Here is a 22001-nt window from a genome sequence, read left to right as displayed (position 1 = left end):
TCTCATTTTTCCTTCCTTCTGACAGATCAGATAAAAGGTCAAATAAATTATGTCAGCCAGGCCGAAAGGCAAAATAGTGGCCCAGTCATGAAGTGGGGAGGGTGGGAACAACATGAGGAGACCACAGAGTGGCCCAGTGACAGAGTGTGTAGTTGGCAGCAGTATGAGGAGGCCAGCGAGTGGTACAATGACAGAGTATGTAGTTCACAGTAGGGGGATGTGTACTAGGATAGTACACAAAGTGGGATACCTCTTGGCGCAAAGACACGACCTCTGTGGATGTATATAGAATCTTTTTTTATTTGGTAATGAGCGACAACGCGATTCGGAGTCAGTGTACTCCCTACTCAAGTCTAAAAAAATACAATATTGATAAAAATGACATACAACGATAAAGAATATATACAGTGGATATAAAAAGTCTGTTAAAATTTCAGGTTTCTGTGCTATAAAAAAAAATGAGACAAAGATAAATAATTTTAGAACTTTTTCCACCTTTAATGTGACCTATAAACTGTACAACTCGAAAAATAAACTGAAATCTTTTAAGTAGAGGAAAGAAAAAATATAAAAATAAAATTATATGGTTGCATAAGTGTGCACACCCTTAACCCCTTATGGAACGGGCTCATTTTCACCTTAAGGACCAGGCCATTTTTTGCAAATCTGACCAGTGTCACTTTATGTGGTCATAACTTTAAAACGCTTTGACTTATCCAAGCCATTCTGAGATTGTTTTTTTTCGTCACATATTGTACTTCATGAAACTGGCAAAATGGAGTTAAAAAAAATAATATTTTATTTTAAAAAAAATATACAAAATTTACCAAACATTGTAAAAAATTTGCAAATTTCCAAGTTTCAATTTCTCTACTTCTATAATACATAGTAATACCTACAAAAATAGTTATTACTTTACATTCCCCATATGTCTACTTCATGTTTGGATCATTTTGGGAATGACATTTTATTTTTTGGGGACATTACAAGGCTTAGAAGTTTAGAAGCAAATCTTCTAAAAACTCACTTTTTAAGGACCAGTTGAAGTCTGAAGTCACTTTGTGAGGCTTACATAAAATAAACCACTCAAAAATGACCCCATTCTAGAAACTACACCCCTCAAGGTATTCAAAACTGATTTTAAAAACGTTGTTAACCCTTTAGGTGTTCCACAAGAGTTAATGGCAAATGGAGATAAAATTTCAGAATTTCGATTTGTTGGCAAATTTTCAATTTTAATCAATTTCTTCTAGTAACAAAGCAAGGGTTAACAGCCCCAAAAAACTCAATATTTATTTCTCTGATTCTGTAGTTTGCAGAAACACCCCATATGTGGTTATAAACTACTGTACGGGAACATGGTAGGGCGCAGAGGGAAAAGAGCGCTGTGTGGTTTTTGGAAGGCAGATTTTGCTAGACTGGTTTATTTACACTATGTCCCATTTGAAGCCCCCCTGATGCACCCCTAGAGTAGAAACTCCATAAATGTGACCCCATCTAAGAAACTACACCCCTCAAGGTATTCTAAACTGATATTACAAACTTTGTTAACCCTTTATGTGTTCCACAAGAGTTATTGGCAAATGGAGATTAAATTTAAGAACTTGAGGGGTTTCCCTGTGTTGCCAGCGCTCTGGGACAGCACAAAAGAGTTGTACAAGGCAACCTGTACCAAGTAGACTGCAACTTTTTTGTACCATGCCCGGGTTTTGCGCATGGCATTATATGGCTTGAGGACTTAATCAGAAAGATCAACTCCTCCCATATACCGATTGTAGTCAACGATACAATCGGTCTTGAGGACCAATGGTGGTGAGGGAATGGAACAAGGGGATACTAGTATAAAAGTTATCCACTTACAGGTGGTAACCTGTCACGGACGGTGTACAGGAAACAAGACAATGCAACATGCATATATGACTCACTGGATCCAAAGCTAAGGAACCAAAAGGGAGACCCCTGCACAAAACCTGTCACTTTCCCTGGCTGCTCAGCCTATGCAAAGATCCCAAAGGTGGATGGTTGCATATCCACGTACCTCGACTATATAACCCCTGAACACCCTACAATAGTGAGGGGACACGACCACCGGCTCCCTACACCAGACACGGAGGGAGTCAGGGTCACCTGGGATCCAGCAAACAGAAAATAACAGATAAATGTACAGCACTTAACTTTGTAGCAGACTGGGAAACAGGATCAGCATGCACACACACTCCAGGAAGTAGTATAAGCCGCCCAGTAATGCATTATGGGGCGGAATTTAAAGGGATGCAATCAGTCCAACTACATGACAGCTGAGAGAGGCTAACGAGATGAGGAACTGAACACCACAACAAGGAAAACTCAAGGAGGAGGTTCTGAAAGGCTTCTGTCAGAGCTTCTCAGCTGTCTGGTTGTGACATAACCTTTATTTAGCAGTGGGTGCATAAGGTCCCACACATGTTTCTCGCTAACGCCCAAAGTGGGGGGACATTCTGGGGGTTGAATACGGGTAAATCGCCCCTCGTCCACACGAAACTTGTAAGTGTACCCTGAGGTACTCTCACAAAGTTTGTACAGCTTCATGCCTTACCTCGCCCGCTTTGAGGGAACATACTGGTGGAAAATTAGTCTCCCCTTAAAAGCAATGAGAGACTTATCAACCGCGACCTGCCTTCCAGGTACATAGGTCTCCAAAAATTTGGCCCCAAAGTGATCGATGACCGGCCTGATTTTGTACAGGCGGTCATAGGCAGGATCACCTTGGGGGGGACATGTGGCATTATCTGCATAATGCAGGCTTTTCCGGATGGCCTCAAATCGGGTACTTGTCATGGCCGCACTGTTAAATGGGGTCTGGTAGAGAACGTCCCCACTCCAGTAATGCCTGACAGTTTTTTTTTTACTAGGCCCATGTGCAGCACGAGGCCCCAAAACGTCCTCACCTCGGCTGCACTGACCAGAGTCCAGCCACCGGCCCTAGCCAAAATGGAGCCCGGGTGTTGAGCAATGAACTGTTGGGCGTACAAGTTGGTTTGCTCCACCATCAGATTCACAAGGTGGTCACTGAAAAAAATACTAAAATAGTCATATTCAGTGAAGCCCACTGTGGGAATCTGGATTCCTCCTTGGCCAACAAAATCAGGAATCACAGGCTCAAAATGCTCTGGGGTACACCTGACAAGTTCACCGGTAGGGGGCTCAGGTGGACTTATCTGGTGGGCCGTAAAACTAGTATGAGCCAAAGAGCTGCTCGTACTAGTGTGGGCCACATGGTCCCTTCCATGGCGGTCCCCTTGCTCTGTCTGGCGGCCAGTGGTGTATCTTGGTTTTGTGCTGCCCTAGGCGAGACTAAATTCGGGCACCCCCCTAATATAAATTTGACCCACCCCTTCCTGTCAAGGCCAAACCCCTTTCTCTCTAAACCCCACCCCTTCCTATGTGCCATCCACAGATCCCCCCTAAACAGTGCCATCCACGGATCCCCCTCCCCTAAACAGTGCCATCCACGGATCCCCCTCCCCTAAACAGTGCCATCCACGGATCCCCCTCCCCTAAACAGTGCCATCCACGGATCCCCCTCCCCTAAACAGTGCCATCCACGGATCCCCCTCCCCTAAACAGTGCCATCCACGGATCCCCCTCCCCTAAACAGTGCCATCCACAGATCCCCCCCCCTCCCCTAAACGGTGCCATCCACAGACCCCCCCCCCTCCCCTAAACGGTGCCATCCACAGACCCCCCCCTCCCCTAAACGGTGCCATCCACAGACCCCCCCTCCCCTAAACGGTGCCATCCACAGACCCCCCCCTCCCTTAAACGGTGCCATCCACAGCTTCCTCCCCCCGACGCTCACAGGAAAACATTTAAAAACAAATCAGTAACCTAAACTTTATTCATTAGTGATGTCTTTACTGTATACCTTACTCTGTCTTTCAGCTTCGGTAACAGCAGGCAGTGCGGGCGGGCGGCGCTCACTCACTGACGTCACGCGCCTGCTCCTCCCACTAGGCGGCGCAGGCGCGTGACGTCAGTGAGTGAGCGCCGCCCGCCCGCACTGCCTGCTGTTATCGGAGCTGAAAGACAGAGTAAGGTATACAGTAAAGACATCACTAATGAATAAAGTTTAGGTTACTGATTCGTTTTTAAATGTTTTCCTGTGAGCGGCTGGGCCCTGTATATTCTAACCCCCAGGCAAGCGTCCCTGTCACCATGGGAACGCCTGGGGGTTAGAATATACCATCGGATTTGTGTTTTCACGCTCTCACTGAGAGCGTGAAAACTCAGATCCGATGGTATATTATAACCCCCAGGCAAGCGTCCCCGTCACCATGGGAACGCCTGGGGGTTAGAATATACCATCGGATCTTCTGAATATACCGGAGGCGTCTGATGGGACAAGGGGCAAACAAGGCATTTTGCCGCCCCATTGGCAAGTGCCGCCCTAGGCAAATGCCTTGTTTGCCTCGCGATAGATACGCCCCTGCTGGCGGCGTCTCCGCTGCCTTGGGTGCTCATCATTATAGCTAGATGATGAGGATGACGCGGATGACAAGAGGAAAGTGGGGTTATCCTCGTCCTCACTGGGACTCTCGAATTCGGAGGCAAGCAGGGCCTCCTCGGCCGAGAACATCCGGCGGGCCATAGGGGAGTGTGTGTGCGTGGAAAACTTTATTCAGTGTGTGGGGGGGGATGGGTGTTTGCGTACTTTGCCCTATACCTAACAGAAAAAAAATAACAAAAAAAATAGAAAATCCCCAAAAGTGTAAAAAAAGATATAAAAAAAGATATAAACGCACTGATCAGCGGTACGAAGCTGATCAGCGGTGGGGTGGGCGATGCGCTAACAGTGGCCGGATGCTAAAAATGCCGGCCACAGTCATTGCATGCAAAAAAAAAAAAACAACAAAAAAAAACACTTGCGCCCCCAAAAATGTGGTCTAGGGTCACACAGCTGAGTGCTTTGGACCCCAGATACCCTATCCGGGTGCTAGACCACAATAAAAAAAAAAAAAATTTCCCCCCCTAACTCTCCCTAACTATCCCTGCCTAATCTACCTCTCCCAAAAACACCGATTTGTGCCTGATGGCACAAAAAAACTCACAGTACAGCCGAGCTGTACTGTGAGTACAGCTCTCTCTCTCCCGCTCCACGGACATGTATGAGCGGGGAGAGGAGCTCCGGCAATTCAAAATTGCCGCTGCGCCCGCTCACCTGCCCAGCCAGCCAATCAGAAGCGATCCGTGACTGCCACCTCTCAGGATCGCAGGAGGGTGATTGGTGGTGTATTATCACATGACAGATCACCGTCCTATTCCGGGTTATTGGGTCACCAGAGACCAGAATAACCCAGAAACGCAGCAAACCGCAGGTCTGAATTGACCTGCGGTTTGCTGCGATCGCCGACACGGGGGGTTCACAGGACCCCCCTGGGCATTGTACCAAGGTGCCTGCTCAATGATTTGAGCAGGCACCTTGTTCCGATCACCGCCCGCCGCGCGGCGTTGATCGGAAATCCACAGGGCTTGCAGGTACGCCCTGTGTCCTTAAGTACCAGGACATCAGGGCGTATCTGTATGCCCTGTGTCCGTAACAGGTTAAACGAATTCTTTGTTGAAGCACCTGTTGAAGCACTCAGTCTTTTTGGGTATGAGTCTATCAGCATGGCACATTTTGACTTGGCAAGATTTGCCCACTTTTCTTTCCAAAAACACTCCAAATCTGTCAGATTGTGAGGGCATCTCCTGTGCACAACCCTCTTCAGATCACCCCACAGATTTTCAATCGGATTCAGGTTTGGGCTCTGGCTGGGCCATTCTAAAACTTTAATCTTCTTCTAGTGAAGCCATTCCTTTGTTGATTTGGATGTATGCTTTGGGTTGTTGTCATGCTGAAGCAGAAGCCTGAAGGTTTTGTGTCAGTATTGACTAGTATTTGGAACTGTTCATAATTCCCTCTAGCTTAACTAAGGCCCCAGTTCCAGCTGAAGAAAAACAGCCCCTTGGCATGATGCTGCCACCACCATGCTTCACTGTGGGTATGGTGTTCTTTTGGTGATGTGCAGTGTTGTTTTTGCGCCAAACATATCTTTTTGAATTATGGCCAAAAAGTTCAACCTTGGTTTCATCAGACCATAGCATCTTTTCCCACATGCTTTTGGGAGACTTCAGATGTGTTTTTGCAAAATGTAGCCTGGCTTGGATGTTTTTCTTCGTAAGAAATATGAAGAATATGGGAGATTGTTGTCACATGTACCACACAGCCAGTACTTGCCAGATATTCCTGCAGCTCCTTTAATGTTGCTGTAAGCCTCTTGGTAGCCTCCCAGACCAGTTTTCTTCTCGTCTTTTCATCAATTTTGGAGGGACGTCCAGTTCTTGGTAATGTCACTGTTGTAACAAAACAATAACAAATACAGGTGCACTCTGCAGTCTCACTAAACCCTCAAACTGATTTTAAAATTGAGAGATTAGTCAACATGTCCTACGGTGTAGAACATGTCTAAGCCCGGGCACCACGTCAAGGTTTCTCAAGTAGCCCGAGACCTAACGCTCTCCTACCTGAGCCGTATGGGCGATACCAGGAGCCAGTGGGCAAATTACAGGAGCATGAGGCCGACTCACAAACAGCTCACCAGTTACCTCCAGCATGTAACCATGCTTGCAATGGGAGAAGGGAGAAGTCTGCGAGTCCCACTCAAGACTGACTGATATGGCCCAGGCCTCGCAGGTGCACCTAAATGTAGCCTGTGGATGGAAAACAGGCACATTTAAATTGGAGTTTATACACCTCCAGGAATCTATATATACAAACTAAAAAGACAGGGTGGCATTAGCAGGAGGTGCTCAAACCCACATGCAGTCGTGCATATATACAGGGGAGCAAATCCTGCACTTGTGGCCCGTTGCTAATGGCGATCCCCAGCAAAATGCATATGGTGGAGGATGCCCGCGGCGAACCACAAGTACCACAATAGACATCTCACACAAGGTAACAAGTGCGTATGTCATAATCAATATAACAAAACAATAACAAATACAGGTGCACTCTGCAGTCTCACTAAACCCTCGAACTGATTTTAAAATTGAGAGATTAGTCAACATGTCCTACGGTGTAGGACATGTCTGAGCCCGAACACCACGCCAAGGTTTCTCAAGTAGCCCGAGACCTAACACTTTCCTACCTGAGCCGTATGGGCGATACCATACGCACTTGTTACCTTGTGTGAGATGTCTATTGTGGTACTTGTGGTTCGCCGCGGGCATCCTCCACCGTATGCATTTTGCTGGGGATCGCCATTAGCAACGGGCCACAAGTGCAGGATTTGCTCCCCTGTATATATGCACGACTGCATGTGGGTTTGAGCACCTCCTGCTAATGCCACCCTGTCTTTTTAGTTTGTATATATAGATTCCTGGAGGTGTATAAACTCCAATTTAAATGTGCCTGTTTTCCATCTACAGGCCACATTTAGGTGCACCTGTGAGGCCTGGGCCATATCAGCCAGTCTTGAGTGGGACTCACAGACTCCTCCCTCCTCCCATTACAAGCATGGTTACATGCTGGAGGTAACTGGTGAGCTGTTTGTGAGTCGGCCTCATGCTCCTGTAATTTGCCCACTGGCTCCTGGTATCGCCCATACGGCTCAGGTAGGAGAGTGTTAGGTCTCGGGCTACTTGAGAAACCTTGACGTGGTGCCCGGGCTTAGACATGTTCTACACCGTAGGACATGTTGACTAATCTCTCAATTTTAAAATCAGTTTGAGGGTTTAGTGAGACTGCAGAGTGCACCTGTATTTGTTATTGTTTTGTTATATTGATTATGACATACGCACTTGTTACCTTGTGTGAGATGTCTATTGTGGTACTTGTGGTTCGCCGCGGGCATCCTCCACCGTATGCATTTTGCTGGGGATCGCCATTAGCAACGGGCCACAAGTGCAGGATTTGCTCCCCTGTATATATGCACGACTGCATGTGGGTTTGAGCACCTCCTGCTAATGCCACCCTGTCTTTTTAGTTTGTAAATGTCACTGTTGTGCCATATTTTCTCCACTTGATGATGACTGTCTTCACTGTGTTCCATGGTAGTCTATTTTTTTTTTTTTTTTTTTTGTTCCCTCCAGCTAAAAGATTTCAGTTTGTTTTTCAATTGAGTTGTACAGTTTATAGGTCACATTAAAGGTGGAAAAAGTTCTGAAATTATTTCTTTGTCTCATTTTTTTACATCACAGAAACCTGACATTTTAACAGGGGTGTGTAGACTTTTTATATCCACTGTAGATATAAAAAATATGTGAAAAAATAATAATAAAAACATTTCTCTTCAATATAATAAATGATGATAAATAGTTAAAACATTTTTTATAGATGGATTTAAAAGTGCTTTCGATAAAATAATGAAATCAAATATAGTTCATAAGCAAACGTACAGTGAACAATGCAAGAAGCGTGTAGGCCAACTGTCAAATATGTGGTTCGTACGGCGCCCAATGGGTTCATAATAATAATATATAATTAGATGATAAATAGAGTTGAGCGAACACCTGGATGTTCAGGTTCGAGAAGTTCGGCCGAACTTCCCGGAAATGTTCGGGTTCGGGATCCGAACCCGATCCGAACTTCGTCCCGAACCCGAACCCCATTGAAGTCAATGGGGACCCGAACTTTTCGGTACTAAAAAGGCTGTAAAACAGCCCAGGAAAGGGCTAGAGGGCTGCAAAAGGCAGCAACATGTAAGTAAATCCCCTGCAAACAAATGTGGATAGGGAAATTAATTAAAATAAAAATTAAATAAATAAAAATTAACCAAAATCAATTGGAGAGAGGTCCCATAGCAGAGAATCTGGCTTCACGTCACCCACCACTGTAAGAGTCCATTTTCATAAATTTAGGCCCCGGCACCCAGGCAGAGGAGAAAGGTCCCGTAACAGACAATCAGGCTTCACGTCAGCCACCAGTGCAACAGTTCATTGGCATATATTTAGGCCCAGCACCCAGGCAGAGGAGAGAGGTCCCGTAACAGAGAATCTGGCTTCATGTCAGCAGAGAATTAGTCTGCATGTCATAGCAGAGAATGAGGCTTCACGTCAGCCACCAGTGCAACAGTCCATTGGCATATATTTAGGCCCCGGCACCCAGACAGAGGAGAGGTTCATTCAAATTTGGGTAGCCTCGCAATATAATGGTAAAATGAAAATAAAAATAGGATTGAATGAGGAAGTGCCCTGGAGTACAATAATATATGGTTAAGGGGAGGTAGTTAATGTCTAATCTGCACAAGGGACGGACAGGTCCTGTGGGATCCATGCCTGGTTCATTTTTATGAACGTCAGCTTGTCCACATTGGCTGTAGACAGGCGGCTGCGTTTGTCTGTAATGACGCCTCCTGCCGTGCTGAATACACGTTCAGACAAAACGCTGGCCGCCGGGCAGGCCAGCACCTCCAAGGCATAAAAGGCTAGCTCTGGCCACGTGGACAATTTAGAGACCCAGAAGTTGAATGGGGCCGAACCATCAGTCAGTACGTGGAGGGGTGTGCACACTTACTGTTTCACCATGTTAGTGAAATGTTGCCTCCTGCTAACACGTTGCGTATCAGGTGGTGGTGCAGTTAGCTGTGGCGTGTTGACAAAACTTTTCCACATCTCTGCCATGCTAACCCTGCCCTCAGAGGAGCTGGCCGTGACACAGCTGCCTTGGTGACCTCTTGCGCCTCCTCTGCCTTGGCCTTGGGCTTCCACTTGTTCCCCTGTGACATTTGGGAATGCTCTCAGTAGCGCGTCTACCAACGTGCGCTTGTACTCGCGCATCTTCCTATCACGCTCCAGTGCAGGAAGTAAGGTGGGCACATTGTCTTTGTAGCGTGGATCCAGCAGGGTGGCAACCCAGTAGTCCGCACACGTTAAAATGTGGGCAACTCTGCTGTCATTGCGCAGGCACTGCAGCATGTAGTCGCTCATGTGTGCCAGGCTGCCCAGGGGTAAGGACAAGCTGTCCTCTGTGGGAGGCGTATCGTCATCGTCCTGCCTTTCCCCCCAGCCACGCACCAGTGATGGACCCGAGCTGCGTTGGGTGCCACCCCGCTGTGACCATGCTTCATCCTCATCCTCCTCCACCTCCTCCTCATCCTCTTCCTCCAGTAGTGGGCCACATTTGTACCTGGCCTCTGCTGTTGCCAAAAACCTCCCTCTGAGTCACTTCGAAGAGACTGGCCTGAAAGTGCTAAAAATGACCCCTCTTCCTCCTCCTCCTCCTCCTCCTGGGCCACCTCCTCTTCCATCATCGCCCTAAGTGTTTTCTCAAGGAGACATAGAAGTGGTATTGTAACGCTGATAACGGCGTCATCGCCACTGGCCATGTTGGTGGAGTACTCGAACCAGCGCAACAGGGCACACAGGTCTCGCATGGAGGCACAGTCATTGGTGGTGAAGTGCTGTTCCGCAGTGCGACTGACCCGTGCGTGCTGCAGCTGAAACTCCACTATGGCCTGCTGCTGCTCGCACAGTCTGTCCAGCATGTGCAAGGTGGAGTTCCACCTGGTGGGCACGTCGCATATGAGGCGGTGAGCGGGAAGGCCGAAGTTACGCTGTAGCGCAGACTGGCGAGCAGCAGCAGGATGTGAACGCCGGAAGCGCGAACAGACGGCCCGCACTTTATGCAGCAGCTCTGACATGTCGGGGTAGTTGTGAATGAACTTCTGCACCACCAAATTCAGCACATGCGCCAAGCAAGGGATGTGCGTCAAACTGGCTAGTCCCAGAGCTGCAACGAGATTTCGCCCATTATCGCACACCACCAGGCCGGGCTTGAGGCTCACCGGCAGCAACCACTCGTCGGTCTGTTGTTCAATACCCCGCCACAACTCCTGTGCGGTGTGGGGCCTGTCCCCCAAACATATGAGTTTCAGAATGGCCTGCTGACGTTTACCCCGGGCTGTGCTGAAGTTGGTGGTGAAGGTGTGTGGCTGACTAGAGGAGCAGGTGGAAGAAGAGGAGGAGGAAGTTGAGTAGGAGGAGGTGGCAACAGGAGGCAAAGAATGTTGCCCTGTGATCCTTGGCGGCGGAAGGACGTGCGCCAAACAGCTCTCCGCCTGGGGCCCAGCTGCCACTACATTTACCCAGTGTGCAGTTAGGGAGATATAGCGTCCCTGGCCGTGCTTACTGGTCCACGTATCTGTGGTTAGGTGGACCTTGCCACAGATGGCGTTGCGCAGTGCACACTTGATTTTATCGGATACTTGGTTGTGCAGGGAAGGCACGGCTCTCTTGGAGAAGTAGTGCCGGCTGGGAACAACATACTGTGGGACAGCAAGCGACATGAGCTGTTTGAAGCTGTCTGTGTCCACCAGCCTAAATGACAGCATTTCATAGGCCAGTAGTTTAGAAATGCTGGCATTCAGGGCCAGGGATCGAGGGTGGCTAGGTGGGAATTTACGCTTTCTCTCAAATGTTTGTGAGATGGAGAGCTGAACGCTGGCGTGTGACATGGTTGAGATGCTTGATGACGGAGGTGGTGGTGGTGTTGGTGGTACATCCCCTGTTTGCTGGGCGGCAGGTGCCAACGTTCCTCCAGAGGCGGAGGAAGAGGCCGAGGCGGCAGCAGCAGAAGAGGTAGCAGGGGGAGCCTGAGTGACTTCCTTGGTTTTAAGGTGTTTACTCCACTGCAGTTCATGCTTTGCATGCAGGTGCCTGGTCATGCAGGTTGTGCTAAGGTTCAGAACGTTAATGCCTCGCTTCAGGCTCTGATGGCACAGCGTGCAAACCACTCGGGTCCTGTCGTCAGCACATTGTTTGAAGAAGTGCCATGCCAGGGAACTCCTTGAAGCTGCCTTTGGGGTGCTCGGTCCCAGATGGCGGCGGTCAGTAGCAGGCGGAGTCTCTTGGCGGCGGGTGTTCTGCTTTTGCCCACTGCTCCCTCTTTTGCTTCGCTGTTGGCTTGGTCTCACCACTGCCTCTTCCTCCGAACTGTGAAAGTCAGTGGCACGACCTTCATTCCATGTGGGGTCTAGGACCTCATCGTCCCCTGCATCGTCTTCCACCCAGTCTTGATCCCTGACCTCCTGTTCAGTCTGCACACTGCCGAAAGACGCAGCAGTTGGCACCTGTGTTTCGTCATCATCAGAGACATGCTGAGGTGGTATTCCCATGTCCTCATCATCAGGAAACATAAGTGGTTGTGCGTCAGTGCATTCTATGTCTTTCACCGCTGGGGAAGGGCTAGGTGGATGCCCTTGGGAAACCCTGCCAGCGGAGTCTTCAAACAGCATAAGAGACTGCTGCATGACTTGAGGCTGAGACAGTTTCCCTGGTATGCATGGGGGTGATGTGACAGACTGATGGGGTTGGTTTTCAGGCGCCATCTGTGCGCTTTCTGCAGAAGACTGGGTGGGAGATAATGTGAACGTGCTGGATCCACTGTCGGCCACCCAATTGACTAATGCCTGTACCTGCTCAGGCCTTACCATCCTTAGAACGGCATTGGGCCCCACCATATATCGCTGTAAATTCTGGCGGCTACTGGGACCTGAGGTAGTTGGTACACTAGGACGTGTGGATGTGGCAGAACGGCCACGTCCTCTCCCAGCACCAAAGGGTCCACTAACACCACCACGACCATGTCCACGTCCGCGTCCCTTACTAGATGTTTTCCTCATTGTTATCGTTCACCACAACAACAAAAATATTATTTGGCCCAATGTATTGTATTCAAATTCAGCTGAATATAAATTTGAGGCCTAGTATTTAGGCGCTGGGTGACCGGTATAGATTTACTGACAGAATTAGACTTGGAAATGCACAGTAGTGTGTGTGAAGTTATTCTGAATGACCCTATGTGCACCTTGACTATTATATACCCTTTTAGGGATAGATTTCAAATAGCTCTGATACAGCAGAAACCACTAAATTAGGAAATTGCTAAATTGGGAATTGTATTTCAACCCAGAACAAAAAATGTGCTTTGACGGACACTAAATAACTTGCCCAGCTACAGCACTAAGGACAGATTTAGCGGGATATAAATTTGAGGCCCAGTATTTAGGCGCTGGGTGACAGGTATAGATTTACTGACAGAATTAGACTGGGATATGGCCAAAAAATAACCACACTATTGCTGGTTAAATGCACTTGGTGTGACAGCCTGACCAACCACACCATTGAGGGTTAAATGCACTTGGTGACAGGCGCAGCTTGCCCCTGATGTAGTATATGGCCAAAAAATGAACAGACTATTGCTGGTTAAATGCACTTGGTGTGACAGCTTCACCCTGATGTAGGCTTTAGCCAAAAAACAACCACACCATTGAGGGTTAAATGCACTTGGTGGCAGCTTGTGCTGGCGCACCACAAGACACAAAATGGCCGCCGATCACCCCAGATAAAAGTAAGTGACAAACGGTCTGGGCAGCCTAAAAACAGTGAGCAATTGAATTTCAGCAGCTCAATGATCCACAGCTGCAGATCGATCAATAATCAAGTCCTTTGGAGGAGTTAATCTGCCTAATCTCGCCCTACTGTCGCAGCCGCAACCTCTCCCTACGCTAATCAGAGCAGAGTGACGGGCGGCGCTATGTGACTCCAGCTTAAATAGAGGCTGGGTCACATGGTGCTCTGGCCAATCACAGCCATGCCAATAGTAGGCATGGCTGTGACGGCCTCTTGGGGCAAGTAGTATGACGCTTGTTGATTGGCTGCTTTGCAGCCTTTCAAAAAGCGCCAAGAAAGCGTCACAAAAGCGCCAAGAAAGCGACGAACACCGAACCCGAACCCGGACTTTTACGAAAATGTCCGGGTTCGGGTCCGTGTCACGGACACCCCAAAATTCGGTACGAACCCGAACTATACAGTTCGAGTTCGCTCATCCCTAATGATAAATAATACATGATTCAAGTCACATATAATGATGGTGGGAAAAAAGGATAATTCATGTGTTTGAAATGTGAAGTTGAGATGTACAGTATATAAAAAAATGTGTGATTAAATGGCTGGAAAAAATATATATATATATATATAATGCAGGGGGACTGGTCCATGTGAACAAATTGGAAGGTTCAAAAAAGTGAAAGTAAAAATGTAAAATTTGGTGAGTATGGGGGGAGAGAGACCACTATTCAAGGTAAAATATATGTGTTCAAGATGAAACCACTGTAGTTTATATGAGGAACTGAGGATAGTCAAGGCTATGGAACAATTGAATACAGACAAGATGACATAGAGGGTTTTAAGAGAATTGGATCAAATGAGGTGACATAAGGCTGGAACATAATGCAATGGTTATATAACATAAATACATGATAAAATGTGTATGAAAAGTAAAAACAGGCACTCACCAACTGGTATGTCTATAGTAGAATATTTATATAATAATAAAATCTCACATAAATATAGAATAAAATACAATATATCATAAAATATCATAAAATAATACACTGAGATTGATCCATATAACTAACTATGGCTAACACAATAGGTGCACTACAGCGGTATAATTCAAGAAATAATTGCTTGCATCTATTCAATATTTAGACTGTGCATGGATGTCAAATATCTGTAAATAATTATCCTGAATACAACATAATAATCTGTGGAAACAATGATCTGTGAAAAATATAAATATATCCTGTGAAAAATTTAATAAAAAGGTGAAAAAACGTGAAGAAAACAGTGAATAATCTTCTTATGTGAGAATTGTGTCCATATGAAACTGATGTAGCAACTTAGTGGTTTTCTTGCTTAGATGTTACTCCAATATAATGTAGCGCTATTGTAGCAATGTAGAGCCGCAGATAGTAGATATTGCCAGCATACAGAGTCCGCACTCAGGGTTCAGTAAGGTATTTGTATAAGCAGTGATCGGGTTTTGAGAATGGGGCGTCCCCCTATCTGTAAACCCTCTTACCTTGCCCTTTCGAATGCTTGTCGCTTGTATAATTTCTGCTGCCGATAGTAGTTGGGTCCTTTGTATCACTCGATATGAGTTCTGATATTTCAAATTTCCCGCTTGTTACTCTCCGGTCTCGGCGTTCCACGTGGTATCTATGCGTGTCACCTTCCAGGAAGCAATATGCAGGGATCGCGTAATCTCGCGATAGGTCAAACCAGCTTCTCTTTCACTGGTATCCAGATCCTTGTATTGACCAACAACGTATGAGTCTATTTCCTCGGGTTAAGGTGGGTAGTATATCACTCGCAGGACCAGCCGGCTGGTCCTGCGAGTGATATACTACCCACCTTAACCCGAGGAAATAGATGCACAACACTAAAAGGTGAGCACAACTATTGGCACGTTTTGTTCCTAAATATCCTTTTAATTTAATACTACCCTATGAGCACCTTTCCCTTTTCTGCCACACATAGAGTATGGATTTGTCAGCAGTATGAGGAGGCCAATGAGTGGCCCAATGACAGAGTATGTAGTTGGCAGCAACATGTGAAGGCCAGCGAGTGGCCCAATGACAGAGTAGGTAGTTGGCAGCAGTATGAGGAGGCCAGCGAGTGGCCCAATGACAGAGTAGGTAGTTGGCAGCAGTATGAGGAGGCCAGCGAGTGGCCCAATGACAGAGTAGGTAGTTGGCAGTAGTATGAGGAGGCCAGCGAGTGGCACCATGACAGAGTGTGGAGGTGGCAGCAGCATGAGGAAGCCACAGATTGGCAAGGTGACATAGTGTGGAGATAGCAGCAGCATGATACAACAGAGTGAAACGGTGACATAGTGTGGACATGGCAGCATCAGGAGGACACAGATTGGCAAGGTGACATAGTGTGGAGATGGCAGCAGCAGCATGATACAACAGAATGGCACGGTGACATAGTGTGAACATGGCAGCATCAGGAAACCACAAAGTGGTAAGGTGACATAATGTGGAAATGGCAGCAGCATGATACAACAGAGTGGCAAGGTGACATAGTGTGGACATGGCAGCATCAGGAGGCCACAGAGTGGCAAGGTGACATAGTGTAGACATGGCAGCAGCATGATACAACAGAGTGGCACGGTGCCATAGTGTGGACATGGAAGCATCAGGAAGCCACAGAGTGGCAAGGTGACATAGTGTGGACATGGCAGCAGCAGCAGCATGATACAACAGAATGGCACGGTGACATAGTGTGGACCTGGCAGCATCAGGAGGCCACAAAGTGGCAAGGTGACATAGTGTGGACATGGCAGCAGCAGCAGCATGATACAACAGAATGGCACGGTGACATAGTGTGGACATGGCAGCATCAGGAGGCCACAAAGTGGTAAGGTGACATAGTGTGGACATGGCAGCACCAGGAGGCCACAGAATGGCACGGTGACATAGTGTGGACATGGCAGCAGCAGCATGATACAACAGAATGGCACGGTGACATAGTGTGGACATGGCAGCATCAGGAGGCCACAAAGTGGTAAGGTGACATAGTGTGGACATGGCAGCACCAGGAGGCCACAGAATGGCAAGGTGACATAGTGTGGACTTGACAAGCATCAGGAGTCCACAGAGTGCCAAGGTGACATAATGTTTAATGGATGATCTAATCGGATGCATCAGGCATTGGTGTGTGGAAATCCTGGCTGATCCAGGCCTGATTCATCTTGACAAACGTAAGTCTCTCCATGTTTTGGGTGAACAGGTGAGTTCTTCTTGGAGTAACTATGGGCCCCTGCCCCACTAAACATCCGCTCTGATGCCACACTACTGGCCAGGCAGGACAGCTTTTACTCGGCCAGTTGCGGCCACAAATCCAGTTTGGCTATCCAGTAGTCCAGCGTATCATCAATGACGGCTGTCAGGGTGCTGTCAAAGTATGCCACCACCTGCTGGCTCAGGTGCTGCTCCAGGTTTACCTGCCGCTGGCGAGTAGTTTCTTCACTATACGGTTGAAGGCAGCTGTTCATCATCGACTCTAGACTCGGGCTGCTGCTGATGCTGCTGCCACTGCTCCTGCCACCCCTGCCCAGCAGCCATGGCAGTGGAACATGAGCGCAGAGGTCCCCCTTCCCCGGTCAGACCTGCGAGAGGATGGACGATGGCACAGATAGGCAGCGGCCAACTGACTACATAGGATGTTTTTGTAGTAGTTTAGTTCCTCTGAGTTGTTGTAAAAAAGGCCCCCATGTTGGACCAGTAGTGAGGGTCTAACAAGGTGGAGAGCCAGGAGTCATCCCTCTGCTGAATGGTGACAATCCGGCTGTCACTATTCAAGCAAGTGAGCATGCAGCGTGCCATTTGTGCAAGTGACTCGGAGGGACACCCTGCCTCCATTTCCACTGCATACTGCCACTGTGTGTCTGGGTGCTCTGCCTCGTCTTCATCATCTTCCTCTTGCTCCTCCGTCTGTTTCTGCTCCGCCTCTCCTGTCACCAGAGTAGAAAAAACACTAATTTCGCTACATATTGCCTGTGACTACATAGAAGATATGAGATTACTGATGTCCCTTACTGATGGAGCTGATCAAGCTTTGGGACAAGGCCCATTTACGAAATTGCATCTAAAGAGCAAGAAAATGCCCCCTCAAGAAGAAAACTCGGCAGTTGATATTTTTTCCAGATTAGTGGTACAGGAAATTGAGAAGATACTCCCCCATAGAGGTCAGTTGTCTAACCTTACACTGGGAGAGAGAGAAGCCTTTGATAGATTGCAAAAAGATAGTGATATAATCGTTAAACCCTCTGATAAAGTGGGCAATATAGTGATCATGGATCACAAGATATATCAGGGCATGTGTTACTCCCTTTTGAATGATCCATATTGTTATGGTCATTTACAAACTGATCCCTCGGAAGTCTTCATAGGTGAATTAAACAAGATCTTACTTGACGCCTTTGAAAATAGACTAATTTCCCCTGAGGAATTAAAGTTTACGACCCCTAGCAATCCGCAGATTCCAACATTTTATGCCCCCCCTAAAATCCTTAAAGGGAGATATCCGCTAAAGGGGAGACCAATTGTATCGGGAGTGGACTCTCTCTCAAAATGTAAGTGTACTCACAATCAGAGCCCTTGTAGCACTCAGTGGGTATTTTTACTGGAGTAGGGTTCCCACCCCTTTCAACAAAGTACAAAGACTCCAGTTACACCGTATCGGATGCAACTTGTTTATTTTGTTCAAAGTCGATTCCTGCGGCAAGGTAGCGTTTCGGCAACTATCAGACTGCAGCAAAAATAAAATAAAGATGGTGTCTATATCATTAAATATGACAGCGGATATTTGATACATAATTGCATATATAAAAATGAGAAAACAAAGTAAATGTCCAAACGGATAAATCAAAGTAAAAGGAAAAAATTAAAACATAAGAAATAATAAGTTACCGGTAGATTTCCGCTGGAGTTCAAAAATTAAGGAACCTATTGCGGCAAGGACACAGTCAACCAGTGTCTTCCTCTTCTATGTAGCAGAAACAACTGTGATAGTAGGTTAAGGGAATCACTAGTCTAAGCCAATGTAAATTGTAGCTAGCATATGTATATCTATGGTAATGCAATCCTGCCTGTATTTAAGTCAGCTTATTGCAGGCATAACGATGCTGTAGATGTAGGTCGGCCCAAAGTCCCAGAAACAACTTACCTAATGCCGCTTGTAGGAGAAAAAAACACGAAGGACGCAGTAATGAAGGAAACATGCAGTTGTACCGCTAGAGGATTGAAGTGCCATGTCTGTTGCTGTGTCCGGCAGGTATAAATACCCGCGCGCTCTCTTGGCGTGTACCGCCCTACCGGAAACCGGAAGTGCGTCACGTGAAACATATAATGTTACAGCGATGCGTTCCACCAACCGGAAGTGTGTTGGTGGAGCGCAGCGCTGCACCGCAGACTCATGGGGACGAGGAAAAGGACGGCGGACCATACAGAAAACAATAATACAAGATGGGGAAGCCTTAGATAAAGGGCATATAGTATAGAAATAGGGATAGCCAGAATGTGGACGGAAGTCCATCTAATGGAACGCACAATATTGTGATGATGCGTTCCACCGACCGGAAGTACGTCATTGGAGTATCATTGCGCATGACAAGGGATTAGATAGGTAGGCAAAAGGTAGATGAGAAAAAGTATATGAAGAACAAGGAAAGGAGGCTGAAATAAGAATGAAGGGGAAGGAGGGGAATTATCCACATGTATATATAGACCCATATACATGCGGGATATACAGAATATAAAGAAGGGGAGGATGTCAGTAAGTATAAGGAAGTGAGTGTCAGTCTCTTTAATAGTCATATGACTGTCGTGTAGTTCTCAAGACGACATCATGAAATAGATAGCAGGGAGATATATACAGTGACGACATGTATGGGCACTAGATATAGACAGGACATAACACAAAACAAAAAGGATACAGTGCGGCACTAGAGTGGTCCTGATGAATCAATGGGCCTGTGGAGAAAAAGGCAATGAATAAATCGTCATATCATTAACATTTATAATAGAGTTTGAATCTCGTATTCCCTTTTGAGCCCCCTTGGTTCCATACTCTCCAATTTATGAATCCAGAAGGCTTCTTTACTCTGTCACCACCCCGTCTCGGTGCTTGGATGTGTTCTATCACCTGGTATTTCAGTTGAGAAATGGAGTGTGAGGCTTATTTGAAGTGGTATGGAACAAGGAGGAGGAGGTTTTGTTTGCGTATTTAAGATTTGTGTTGGCGTATTCTATTACGGATGGTTTGTGTAGTTTCGCCCACATAGATTAGTCCGCATGGACATTTGAGTGTGTAGACTACGAAATCGGAATCGCATGTAAAGAAATCATTGATCAGGAATTGTTTAACTGTGTATGCATGAGAGATGCTGTTGCCTTTTTGCGCGATGATACTCCAGTGACGTACTTCCGGTCGGTGGAGCGCATCATCACAATATTGTCCGCTGTCCTTTTCTCCGTCCCCATGAGTCTGCGGTGCAGCGCTGCGCTCCACCAACACACTTCCGGTTGGTGGAACGCATCGCTGTAACATTATATGTTTCACGTGACGCACTTCCGGTTTCCGGTAGGGTGGTACACGCTGAGAGAGCGCACGGGTATTTATACCTGCCGGACACAGCAACAGACATGGCGCTTCAATCCTCTAGCGGTACAACCGCATGTTTCCTTCATTACTGCGTCCACTCCCTCGTGGTTTTCTCCTACAAGCGGCATTAGGTAAGTTGTTTCTGGGACTTTGGGCCGACCTACATCTACAGCATCGTTATGCCTGCAATAAGCTGACTTAAATACAGGCAGGATCGCATTACCATAGATATACATATGCTAGCTACAATTTACATTGGCTTAGACTAGTGATTCCCTTAACCTACTATCACAGTTGTTTCTGCTACATAGAAGAGGAAGACACTGGTTGACTGTGTCCTTGCCGCTATAGGTTCCTTAATTTTTGAACTCCAGCGGAAATCTAACTTATTATTTCTTATGTTTACATTTTTTCCTTTTACTTTGATTTATCCGTTTGGACATTTACTTTGTTTTCTCATTTTTATATATGCAATTATGTATCAAATATCCACTGTCATATTTAATGATATAGATACCATCTTTATTTTATTTTTGCTGCAGTCTGATGAAGGCACATAGTTGCCGAAACGTTATCTTGCCGCATCAACCAACTTTGAACAAAATAAACAAGTTGCATCCAATACGGTCAAAATGTGAGTGTTTATGTTGATAAGATCTTAAGATCAGTTGTTTCATCTTTACCCTCTTATATAAAGGACACGACTGACCTCCTCCTGAAAATTCAGGATACTGCTGTAGAGGATCATGTTATGTTAGCCTCCATTGATGTAGAGGCCCTCTATAGTAGTATACCACATGATTGGGGCATTAAAGCTGTACAATCCTTTCTGGAAACAAGAGGAATACAATTGAGGCCACATAATTGTTTTGTTCTCTACCTTCTGGACTATATATTGACTCATAACTTCTTCCTTTTTGAGTCTAAGTTTTACCACCAGCTCAGGGACACGGCCATGAGTAGTCCCTGTGTGCCTACCTATGCTAACCTGCTCCTGGGCTGGTGGGAAGTCCATATTGTTTTTGGAGAGGTGGAGGATCCCTGGACCACCCATATCCTCTTCTGGGGAAAATATATTGATGATATCTTCATCTTATGGGATGGTCCAGTGGATGCCTTTAATTCCTTTGTAAAGTTTTTGAATCATAAGTTTGTAAAATCAGTGAACGTGAGATCTCCTTCCCTGTCGTAAAAATCTCTAAAAAAGAGGGGATGCTTCACACAAAAACCTTCAGAAAAGCCACAGCTACCAATAGCCTGCTCCACTGGGGGAGTTTTCACTCGCAACCCTTAAGAAGGGGATACCGAAGAGACAATGTATCCGTGTGAGAAAAAATTGTGCAAATACCTCTACTTTTGTTCGGCAATCAAGGGATTTGAGAAACAGATTACCCTGATAAGACACTCAAGGGTGCATTTAAACACTCAATTTTTACTGATGGAAGGAGTTGTTAAGGCCCCAAGCAAAGGAACAACAGAGAGGCATAATGAGGATAATGGGTACATATAATAATGTTCATGAGAAGATCTATGAGATATTGAGAAAGCACTGGGGAATTTTGCAGACAGATCAAGATCTGGTGGACGTACTACTTCCTAGACCAGCTGTTACGTTTAGGAGGGGTAGGTTCATTAAGGATCGCCTGGTGCAGAGGAAGTATGTAAAACCTAGGCCCTCATGCACTTGGCTTGACCGAAGACCTCTGGGGACCTTCAAATGCAGTGGCTGTATAGCCTATCCCTTTATTTTAATGTCAAAGACATTTAGAAGTGTCTCTATGGGAAGAACTTTTGACATGAGGAGAGATTTCTCAAACTGTAGAACATGTGGAGTTGTGTATATCATCACGTGTCAGTGCCCTCCTAATTATGTAGAAAAAAGTAAAAGAGAACTGAGAAGTAGAATTGGTGAACACATTGGAGACATCAGACATAAGAGGGACACACCAGTGGCAAATCATGCTCATGAGTTCCATGAGGTGGACCCGAGATCCCTCATATTTCAAGTTATTGAAGTGATTCATCCCTCT

This window comes from Bufo gargarizans, chromosome 1, assembly GCF_014858855.1.
Source record: "Bufo gargarizans isolate SCDJY-AF-19 chromosome 1, ASM1485885v1, whole genome shotgun sequence".
In the NCBI taxonomy this organism is placed as follows: domain Eukaryota; kingdom Metazoa; phylum Chordata; class Amphibia; order Anura; family Bufonidae; genus Bufo; species Bufo gargarizans.
This window is presented reverse-complemented; position numbering follows the sequence as displayed.